General features: G+C 33.8%; 1 protein-coding gene across 3 annotated transcripts in view; it reads right to left on the bottom strand.

The window, feature by feature from the left end:
- MGAT4C (MGAT4 family member C) overlaps positions 1 to 12,528 on the bottom strand; it is a 1,006,121-nt gene that overhangs the window by 342,222 nt on the left and 651,371 nt on the right. The gene's annotated exons all lie outside the window — the stretch shown is intronic.

Raw genomic sequence — 12,528 nt, 5'->3', positions numbered from 1 at the left:
TCAAATGTAGATAATGTTTGCCCCTACTCTTCCCCCCATATCTTTGCAAAATTTCTACCCAATGAACTCATTACTGTAGAAATTCAACTATGCCTGTGGTCAGTGAATGAAATTCAGGTTTAGGATTAACCTTCATAAACACGCACAATGGTTGGGCACCTGAATTTGAGAGAGACAAGGATGATGCTGGAAAGAAAAAAACAAAAAAACAAAACATAGTTTAAAGAATGTACAATATGATAGACTTAGCTAACTTAACTGTTGTCCTGTATATGAGGTGATTCATAGTATTCTAAATGTATAAAAATTAAAGCAAATATACTTTGAAAACATCAATAACATATCCAGTGACACTTTGGAGAATATAAATATAGCTACTAAATTTACCTTCTTTGAAATTGCACAGGTTTAATTAAATTGGATGTATGTCCTTTACAGCCACAATAACTTAAGCAACATTAAACACTATTTAAAATATGCAAGAACTTCAGTTAGCAGGCAATAAAATTATTATTTCTGCTCTAACTAGGTACTGTGTTTATACTGAGTTATTTATTTACAATGTACTTTAATGTTACCAGTAATTTCTTAGAAGCTTCAGTAAATGGAGAACTAAAATGTTCAATAAAACATTAAACTTTATTTATGAAGTACCATATAATAATGTTAGTTTATTTTTTATGAGTTAGAAAAAACTATGAAAAGTAATTAGAACAATTAGTTTAGATATTAAAAAAGCCAAATGTCATGTGTGTATTGTTGAACACTTTATTTAAATTATATAAATACAAAGTCATGTAATAATCCTTAATCACTACATGTCAAGAGTGTTTTACTGTATAAGGGAGTGTTCAATTTTTCTGGTTAATGGCTGTGAATTGCATAAGACTGTTGAATCACAGACCTGTACCTCTGAAACAAATAATACATTATATGTTAAAAAAAAAAGATAGTAGGAAGAAAAAAAGGGGGGGAAATCGGAGGGGGAGACAGACCATGAGACTATGGACCCTGAGAAACAAACTGAGGGTTCTAGAGGGGAGGGGGGTGGGGGGATGGGTTAGCCCGGTGATGGGTATTAAAGAGGGCACGTTCTGCACGGAGCACTGGGTGTTATACGAAAACAATGAATCATGGAACACTACATCAAAAACTAACGATGTAATGTATGGTGATTAACATAACATAATAATAAAAAAATTAAAAAAATTTTCTGGTTAATTATTCATTAATTCAACAAATAGTTCTTGACTAAGATGGCCTTATAATTCATCTTAGCTAGAGTAAACTTTAGGAAGGTTTTTTTCCTCACCCTAAGCCCTTGACCTCTCTTTTCTTAGAACATTTACTTTACAACTTGCAATTGTAAATTATTTTTTCTGCTCCTTTGAGATATAAATATTCTCCTGAACTTTTGTCAGTTTTACAACCCAGATTGTCTTTCCCCAGGACTTTGGAAGCCATCCTTTTGAGATGTATGTATTCATTAGAAGATAGTGTCTCTATCTCTGAGTGTCTATGTGAGAGCAGGAGCTTAACTTCAGTAAGCAGTATTAACAAACACAGATGGCCTAATCACATTTATCAACCTTCCCCCAACATCTTGCAGTGTTTTTTCCACTAGTCATCTCAGCTCTTAAAAATCTCCCATTTTTTTATTTCAGCAGAGTTAAGTTCAATACTCCTCCCCCACCTAGGTAATAGTCTTCAATTAAGTCTTCCTTGACTATTTAATACCATCTGGTACAATTTTTCTTTCACAATCTCAAGTGTCTTTTATGGGCCAGCACACTAGTAATTCAGTGGTGGAGAGGACAGACATTGCACTTGCCTTCAGAGGACCTACAATCTAGTGGGAGACTGAGACATGTAAATTGACGTATAAAATAGAATGTGATCAATACCATGACTGCAAGAGGAGAATGGGGCACCCAAGAAAAGTGGACGAATGATGAATAGAATAATAGAATGAGTGTCTTTGAATCCATCATTTCACAGACAATGAGATATCGAGGTAAACTGGAACAGGAACAATGCTCCAGGAAGAGGGTCTGGCATGTATGAAAGCCCACAGGCAAAATAAGCACTCCATGCACAGAAAAGTCAAATCAGAATGGCTAGATTGTTTAGTGTGATGCAGGGGAATGCCAGGAAATGAGTCTGAGATGTAATAGGAGGAAGACAGGAAGAGGCATTTATGAAGTCATACAGTTGCTTATTTTCCTTTTAATCAATGTATCAGGGGAGGCGATATAAGCTAAGGTTCAACGTCAAGGTCTCTGGTACCAGATTATCAAACTTTGAAATCTGACTCTATCTCTCACAAATTGTATACTAGGCAAATAGTCCAAACTCTCTTCATCTCAGTGTCTCCATTTCATAAATAGGGATAATAAAAATACCTCGCAATGTTTTGTCAGGATTAAAAAGGAAATCTCACATAAAATAGTCAGCACAAGACTTGGTACATGGAAAATGAGCGATGATGATGATGATGATGAAAACCATGATAGAAAGCAGTCTGAGGGAGTCTGGGTGGCTCAGTTGGTTGGGCGACTGCCTTCGGCTCAGGTCATGATCCTGGAGTCCCTGGATCGAGTCCCACATCGGGCTCCTTGCTCAGCAGGGAATCTGCTTTTCCCTCTGACCCTCTTCCCTCTCATGCTCTCTATCTCTCATTCTCTCTCTCTCAAATAAATAAATAAAATATTTAAAAAACAACAACAACCACAAAAAAAGAAAGCAGTCTAAGACAATATTGATCATGAACTGCACAGCATACACCAGGCCATAAGGGTCATGGTGAAGAATCTGAATAAAAGAGAAACTACTGAAGTATTTAAACATGGACAAATATTATCAAGTGTACATTTTGGACACAGCATTCTGATTACAATTAAAAGAATGTTTTAAACGTTGCAAAGTGAATGCTGTAATCCAAGCCTGTAGAATAGATAGCAGTAGTTAAAATTTTAAGTAAATATTTGTAGAGATATTAATTAAAAGTCAATGTGTGCAAAAAAAAAAAAGTCAATGTGTGCAGAGTGGTGGGTTTTTAATAGACTGGCCTGGTAATAGCGTAAATATACTTCTGTTTATTAACTGTTGTCTGGTTATAATTATTAATAGCACAGCCATTCACTCATAAAAGCATCCTGTGTTTAGGTGATAAACTACAGAGTAGATGTCTTTGTGAGCATCAGTTAGTATATTTTACAAGGGGAGTTTTGTTTAACCAAGCAAATCAGTCGAATGGATGCTGTTTCTAATATTTAATATACCAGTAATCATAAGAGAAAGAACTACTCTTTGTTTTTGTCATATTTATTTGTCAGACACTGCTTTATGCTACTTACATACATTACCTCATTTAGTTCTAACAACCCTATGGGTGTTATTGTTATTCCCCTTTCACACATGAGAAAATTAGAGCATATAGAAATAATTGGCCCAATTTGCATAGCATGTGTAAGAGCATAGATTCAAACCAGGCAGTCTGGATCCAGAGTTTGTGCTCCGAACCCCTATGTGAAAAGTGTTGTAATAGAGAATTTGTAGAGTATCTGAAGGTCAGAGAGGGCAACTGTAAGCTAAGAGTCACACAAAGAACTTTGGGGCTCTGGGAGAAGACACTTCCTCAACAAGGCAGAAAGCACAAAGAGGGTAAAATAAAAGTAGCTTTAAAAAGGAAAGGATATTTCAGGTAGATTTTAAAGAATGAATACTTTAAAGAAGTCTACTTTAAAGAAGAATCTATAATGGCACATATTTTTTCCCTACCCAACTAGATCTGATCATTCCATCTTCCAAATGCCCTTGTCTTTATTAAACATACTTAAAAATATGTTTGTTCACCCCAAATAAATCTGTAACCAACAACATTCTGACAGATTTCTATCAAATGTAAATTAAAATCTAAAATTCAAACTCCTGCCAAAATAATTTTTTTTTGTCTTTCTCAGAAACACCAGGCAGGGCACCTGGGTGGCTCAGTCAGTTAAGAATCTGCCTTGAGCTCAGGTCATGATCCCAGGGTCCCGGGATCAAGTCCCACATAGGGCTCCCTGCTCCACAGGAAGCCTGCTTCTCCCTCTCCCACTCCCCCTGCTTGTGTTCCCTCTCTCACTGTGTCTCTTTCTGTCAAACAGATAAATAAAATCTTAAAAAAAAAAAAAAGAAACACCAGGCTTCTGCTATTTCTTTTGCTAGTATAATCTTCACTCAAATCTTACATTACCAGATCTATCTCATACATTTCTTTTTCTACTTCCTCCCCTATTTTATATTATCTTTATTTAAGAGATATATGGAGCTTTTTTTAATGGAAAATATTTATTCTTTGCTAAAGTAATTTCCCCTTATGTTGAGAGAACTCTACCTGCTGTTTCATTCCTGGCTCATTCCACTATACTCCCCACTCATTTAACAATATGTGGTGGTAAGGAGTATCTCTCCTTCCTAGCAAGTGTCACGGTTATCATTTTTCATATATTTCTGTGGCTATTGACAAAATTATTATTAATCTTAAGTCCCACAAGGGCATATGCCTTGTTAGTTTTTATATTGTGATATATCCTGAAAAAGATCAGAATATACAACCCTAACATATGGCACTTTTCAATGTGGGTTAGTTGAGCTGAAGGTAATTGAGAATCAACAGATGCAGAAAGAAGCCTTCTCACAGTTCCCCTTACATGATTAACAGCAGAAACCTCAGAGAAATGAAGACTGCCAAAAATCCCTTCTCTGGGAAGTTTTATGGTCATGAAGAAGATGGAGAGTCAGCACCAAGATGAGTCTTCACCAAAACAAACAGCAACAGCAACAAAACCACTAACTAAAATAGCCTTTGTTTCTCATTAGTTTCCCCATATTATTTACCCTCCCACAATTTACCCTCCTGGGAGCCCAAGTCCCCCTTTCCTTGTCTAGTCCATAGTTTATTGCCCTTTGTTACTATTATATAAACTTCCAAGTCTACCATGTCGTGGGGGGTCCACTTCTTTTCTGTGGAGCCTCCATGCATGTAAAATTAAAATAAAAAAACATATGCCTTTTTCCCTATCAATCTGTCTTTTGTCAGTTTAATTCATGATGATAGGGGAAAAGTTTTTGTTCTGCTCCTATCCCGAGCACCTAAACCAATGCCAGACTCAGTAAATATTTGACGAATACATGATGTGTGACTTGGCAGGAAACATGCACTTGGAGTGACTGATTCATAGGAGACAACCAATGAAAACTAGCAGTTGAAATTACCAAAGAAAGTTTGTTGCAGAGAGTGCTATGACCTGTGTTATCCTCGCGATTATTTCCAGAAGTTAGGTAAGGTCCAAATGTAAATGACATGAAATAATAATAATAATAAAGAAAAGTAAACAAACAAGCAAATAAATAATAAATAAATAAAATAGCCCAAATGAGATTGAGATAGGAAGTCTGACAGCTCTGTGGTCATCAAAGACCCAGCCTTCCTAATTTTCCTCCCTTAGCCAGTGGCTTCTACCTTCAAAGTGTCTGAAGTATTGCTACTTTAGTTCCACCCTTTATAGGTTTCAGGAAGCAAAAAATAGAAAGGGAAGAGGGCATAACATGACAAGAACAAAAACAAAACTTGGTGGGCCCCCCTAAGAACTATTCTAGACACTAACCTACAACTTCACCTTATGTCTCATTGAAAGCCCCTTCAGAACTAAAACTGAAACGTGGGTATTTAGATAAGTCTATTGTCATCTTAAACAATATGGTGATCTATTAGCAAGGTAAATGGGAAAAATAACTAATTTTTCTTTTCTCTGATGAAAACTTCCTATTTTTAACTTTTTGAGCATTTTATATCATAAAACTGTGTTTTCTCTTTACTAAACCTTGAAGGAATAAATCTTGGCAAAATAATTTCTATTACATATTTTTCCTTAAATTTACTTCTCTAAAATGATAAACGAAGGAAACCCAGGACTAAAACTGGATTCATGGCCTGAAATAGCAAGACTTGTGAAATAAATTATGGGAAGCACAGAGACAAATCTCAGGTGCATCCCAGATATACATGTGAAGATGCAAGGCTACCTTATACTCAGTCCACATTCAAATATATCCCCATCAGCAACCTGATGAGATTTCAACATCTTAACTAACTCCAGTCCCTGACCACTCTCTTCTCAACTTTTAAGATGCTTCATTCAGTCAATCCTTGACGTTAGTAACTACTGAAGTTAAGCCATGGCAACAGGACGTCATTCTTCTTTGGCTTTTGAATGTGTTTTTATGTGTTTGTGTGCTTACATAGTAGTGAATGCTTGCTGTTTTGGCTATTATTTTCACACCAAACAATGAATCCATACAGTGATGACCTGAATTGGGACCAAGGTTGGCAGCTTTACCATTTCTTCATTCTGCCTCTTTGCTAAATTTTTGTTACTTGTTTTAAGTTGAAAATAGAATTATCTGCCAGAATGAAATGAGAATTGCAGATTCTCAAATTTATCCCCCCCACACACTCTTTCCTCTCAAATATAGCCTGATATTTGAATTTCAAAGACATGCTCTTCGTCTAAACAAATGGAGTAGAAAAAGTCAAGAAAATAACCACTTAAGAAAAATATGGGTGCTCTTAATAAACTTGAGAGGAAGTTCTGCCTGAAGAATCAGGAGTGAAAAAAGTATTAAAAAAAAAAGGAACCAGGAGTGAATATAAATCAAAATGAAATTGTATTTGTGTTCTTCCTTTTAAACTAATTTTAGGGATTCTTCTTTCAAGAGAGTTTTTAAATCGATTAGGTAAGGCTTTGAAAAACTAAATAAACTACTTCTTTATTTCATGACAGTTTTGCTATTCAAAAGAAGAAAAGCTTACACATTAAAAAAAAAAACCCTGACTTCTGAAAAATAGTGCTTTTAAAATTTTTGCCAAACTTTGTTAAGCAATACGGTTAAACATAATTATATTCTCTTTTCCTTTTTTTTTTTCTTTTTGGTACTTCAGTAGAAGTATCAGACAGATTTCAATTGATTGCACCTTACACACGTTGAATGGGGACTACAGATGTGTTTAAAAATCCCTAAAATGCAAGAGAATAAGTTGAGAAAATGTTACTTCTTTTAAGTGTTAAATAGCCAGCAATCCAGTTCTTTTTTTTCTCAGTATGTGTGTCTGTGTATGGGCGATGGTGAGATAACATCTAAAGGACCAAACATAAGATTTCCCAAGAGGAGGCTGCTGCCTACTGGATTATGTGTCATCTTTAGCCAGCAAATAGCAGCATACTTCTATCTAGTTTGTGCTATTGGGACAATTATTTATAGGTGTATACATTCCTTACAGCTCATATATGTCCTATTAAAATTTCTAAGGAGAATGCTAATAAGATCATTAAAGAAATAGTCTATTATTTGTATATCATAATCTCAGGTGTTCATTTTTTATTTGAAAATTTTAACACAAAAATTCCAGACATATCAATATAATTCCCATATAATACATTCAAAACAATGCAATACACTCATTTTTTGATAAAAACATCATACCTAAAATTTCTTTTTATCCCCCAGCTTTATTAAGGTATTAGTGACAAATTAAACTAGCATATATTTAAGATCTACCATGTGATGTTTTGTTATATGTATGCATTGTGAAATGATTATCATGCTAAAGCTAATTAACATATCCACAAAATCACATACTTTTTCTTTTTGTGATGAGAACATTTAAGATCTACTTCCTTAGCAAATTTAGGTATACAATACAGTATTATTAACTATGGTCACCATGCAGTACATTAGATCTCCAGAACTTATTCATGCTGCATAACAGAAAATTTGTACCTCTTGACTAATATATCCCTATTTCCCCAACCACCAGGAACCACCAGTCTACTTTCTACTTCTATGAGTTGGACTATTTTAGATTCTACATATTAACATTTTGTAATAGACATCTTAACAGGTTTGATATGGCATTTCATTGTGGTTTTGGTTTATATTTCCCTAATGAGTAGCAGTGTTGAGCATCTTCTCATATGCCTGCCAGCCATTTGTATAGCTTCTTTGAAAAAATTTGAAATTTTAATTTTTTCTTAATGTAGGTATTTATCACTATAAACTTTCCTCTCAGAATTGCTATTGCTGCATCTATAAGTTTTGATTTATTTGCTTTTTAAAAAATGTATATATTGATTTCCTTTATAATTTTTTTCTTTGACTCATTGGTTATTCAGGAGTCTTTTGTTTAATTTCCACATATTTTTGAGTTTTTCCAATTATCCATCAATTATTGATTTCTAGTTTCATACCATTGTGATCTGAAAACATACTTGATATGTTTCCAATTTTTAAAAATTTGTTAAGATCTGTTTTGTGGCCTAGAATTATGCTCTATCTTGCAGAATGTTCCCTGTGTGCTTGAGAAGAATATGCATTCTGCTGCTGCTCTTGAATGACATGTGTATATCTCTTAGATCATTTAGTCTAGAATGTTGTTCAAATCCTCTTTCCATATTGATGTCTGTCTGGATGACCTTTCCTTTGTTAAAAGTGGAATACTGAATATTGAATTGCCTACTATTATTTTATTGCTTCTATTTCTACCTTCTGTTCTGTAAATACTTGCTTTACATATTTAGGTGTTGTGTTGTTCCATGCATATATATTTACAACTGTTATATCCACTTGGTGAATTGATGCTTTTATCATTATATAATGATCTTCTTTGTCTTCTGTGACAGTTTTGACTTAAAGTTTATTTTGTCTGATATAAATATAATCATCCCTGCTCTGTGTTGGTTACCATTTCCATGGAATATCCTTTTCCATCCCTTCACTTCCTCCCTATGTGTCCTTAAAGTGAGTCTCTTGTGGGTCAATCACTGTAGAAAAGAGTATGGAGGTTCCCCAAAAAGATAAAAATAGAAATACTATATGATACAGCAATTCTACTACTGGATATTTACCTAAAGAAAGCAAAACATTAGTTCAAAAAAAAAAAAATACATGCACCCTGATGTTTATAGCAGCATTATCTACAATAGCTAAATTATGGAAACAGCCCAAGTGTCTATCAACCGATGAATGGATAAAGAAGATTTATCTCAGATAACTGGAATAAATAAGTGATGTGGATGAAAGAAACAGCATAAGGAATATAGTTAATGGTATTATAACAGCATTATATGGTGACAGAGGGTAGCTACACTTGTGATTATTGCATGAGGTTTAGAGTTGTCAAATCGCTATGTTGTAGACCTGAAATTAATGTGACATTGTGTGTCAAATGTACTTCTATAAAAAAAATAAAAAAATAAAGTGAGTCTCTGTAACATTTGGTTGAATTTTATTTTCTATCCATTAAGCCAGTTTGTGTCTTTTGTTTGAAGAATTTAATCCATTTACATTTAATTATTGATAAGTAAGGACTTACTAGTGTCATTTGTTAGTTGTTTCATGACTACTTTGTAATTACTTTGTTCCTTTCATTATCTCTTTGTGATATAATTTGTTTTAGTTGTATGTTTTGATTTCTTCATCTTTTGTTTACTATAGATTTTTTCTTTGTGGTTACCATGAAGCTTACTTAAAACACATCTTATAAGTCTTTACTAAGTTGATAACAACTTACCTTTGATTGTATACAATTCTACACTTTAACTTCTCCTCCCACATATGTCATTGATGCTAAAATTTACATCTTTTATATATTGAGCATTCAATAACAAATTATTATAGCTACAATTATTTTTAATTATTTTGTTTCTTAACTTTTATACTTGAATTGAAAGTGGATTACATATCACCATTATGATATTAGAGTCTTCTGGATTTGACTATATTCTGACCTTTACAGTGAGTTTTCTACTTTCATATATTTAATGTTGTTGCTATATCATCCTTTCTTTCAACTTAAAGAACTCCTTTTAGCATTTCTTGTGATGTATGTCTAGTGGTAATAAACTCCCTAATCTTTTGTTTGTCAGGGAAAGTCTTGATCTTGCCTTCATTTCTAAAGGGCAGCTTACGGATATGATATTCTTGTTGACAGTTTGGGCCTTGAGCTTGATTGGCACTGGGGTCTAGCATGGCACTGGGGGCAAGCCTAGTGACTTGATCCATAGGGGTGAGCCTGGTCCTGAGTCTTTGAGGGACAGACTGGCAATGGGGTCCACTGGGTTGGACCTAGGTCATGGGTCCAATAGAGCCTGATTTAACTTAAACTAATTCTTTTCTAAGTCTGTTACATAGCTTGGATTCTTTTCACTTAAATCTTTAGAAAGTTTATTTCTTGTAGCCATGTATTTCTCTGTCTTGGATCTTACCCTAGCTTTCCTAGATTACAAAGTTAAGTAATTTCCTCAGAAAAGGGTTTATTTACAAGTGATTTTTTGCATTTTTGTTACCTAAAGCTATTCTCATGTGGTCCTGGCACTTGACTAGCTTGTCTGTGTATAGAATTTCAAAGTTTTGAAGGCATTGCCTCACTCTATGTACCCACTGTTGCAGTTATCTGTACGATTCTAATTCTTCAGTAGATGGTATTTTTTGTTTGTTTCTTTTCCTTGAAAACTTTTGGATCTTCTATTCATTCTTGGGATTCAGAGACATCACAATGATGTCTATTTATATAGGCCTTTTATCTTTCTTTTTACTTTTTGGTATTGGGCAAACCTAAAAAATCTTGGCACAACTGTCTCTCTTTAACTCAGTGAAATTAAAATTGGACTCCATTAATAAATTTTCTTTTAAATAATTAAGATCAACTCCTTGGATTTTTTTATTATATAATTCTTATTATTATATTACTCATTTAAAGAGGAATTATATGCACTGACTAAACTAAGGTATTTGTTAAAATTATTTGGTTAGAACCCAATAGCAATTTTTTGAAACTACATGTATTATTACTTGTATTTATTTCCATTATATATTATAAATATGAGGTCACCATGCCTTCAGAATCTTATGGCGAGTTAACACACAAGAGCCTGTGATATATTTTCATACATAATTGTCAGATATAGTGTATAGAAAACTGGAAAGACTCTACATGATTTTATCTTCCTGAAGAAGAGATTTATTTTACCTTTTGGTGGGACTTTAAAGTAGGGAAGATTATCTTAATTCAATAAGGGGTTCAGGTAATTTCAGTTTGGGTTTCAGTCTTTGCAAACCTCACTGTATATCTACTCAACTATCACCTTTTAATACATCTTTATAATAGAGTGAAATATTTGATATTTAATCTTCATAAAGTTATCGTGGAACTTGCATATTAATACATTTCTGGAGATAATATAAATTGATATAATCTCTCTTTAGGGAGTCTGTGATTTAGTTACTTTTGTTGTTGTTTATTTCCATGTTTCTTTGTTTTTACTTCTACTGGAGACCATCTGGATTTGTTCCTAGAGGGTCTTTTTTTTTTAATAATTTTATTTTGTTGAATACTTACGCATATTAAGAAGAATTTGGCAGCAAGGATTTCTCTGTCCAAATCAACAAATCCTTTGATTTTATGACTGTAGTTTTTGGACTTTTTCTCCAAGCCCTTACTCTAATTTCACAAACAAATAAAAGGTTGGATGCTTCTGGTGGAAAATTTTTGGTTGTTTTTGGGTAACCAACTTAACTTTTACGGTTAAGTGAAATATTCACATTCAACCAAGATGACTTCTGAAACCCTTTCCTAAGATACAGCAATAAATGGCATTTATTTCAAGTACAATACACTCACACCTAAGCAGATCTCTGGCCTGGAAGTGGTGGAGCAGGGACGGTTGAAAGGAAGGGCGCTTCTAGATATTGGAAGTTGTTTAGTTGCAAACCTAGGCCAAATTTGCCTCATATTCTTCTCTTTCTCTTGAACATGCGGTATAAGATGTTTTGTTTAACCATGATTTCTAATAATGTCTATATTCTTCCTGTTTGACAGTTTCTAACTTATCTTAATAACCAGAAAAGATGATTATGATATACATGCATTTGATCAAAAACTTCTGTGGTGCAGAAATGATGTACAGAATAATCAAGAACAATAAAGTTTTGCATAAAGTAGAACCAAAGTAGAGGAGAGATTGTTGAATACATTTCTCAATTATAAAAAATAAATGAAAATTTTAAAATTAAAATGAAATAACACATAATCCCATCATCTTAACATTATTATTGTCTGTAAGATAATTTAGAAAAGCAGTTTATGAAGAATTATCAGGAAATATAAATATATTTCATGAATCATGTGATTCATTTTTCACTCAATAATTTCATTTCTGGTAATTAATTCTGAGGAAATAAATTAATCAAAAGAAAATACAACTTTGTGCATTGAGATTTTTTTTGTTTTTTCTTGAGGGAGAGTGAGTAGTGGGGAGGGACTGAGGGAAGGGAGAGAGAGAGAGAGGCTCTTAGGCAGATCCCATGCCCAGTGCAGAGCCCAGTGCTGGGCTCAATCTTATGATGCTGAGATCATGACCTGAGCTGAAATCACGAGTCAGACATTGAACTGGCCGAGCCACCCAGGTGCTCCAAGATTTATTTTAA

The sequence above is a fragment of the Zalophus californianus genome, chromosome 9 (assembly GCF_009762305.2).
Source record: "Zalophus californianus isolate mZalCal1 chromosome 9, mZalCal1.pri.v2, whole genome shotgun sequence".
NCBI lineage: Eukaryota > Metazoa > Chordata > Mammalia > Carnivora > Otariidae > Zalophus > Zalophus californianus.
This window is presented reverse-complemented; position numbering and strand designations above follow the sequence as displayed.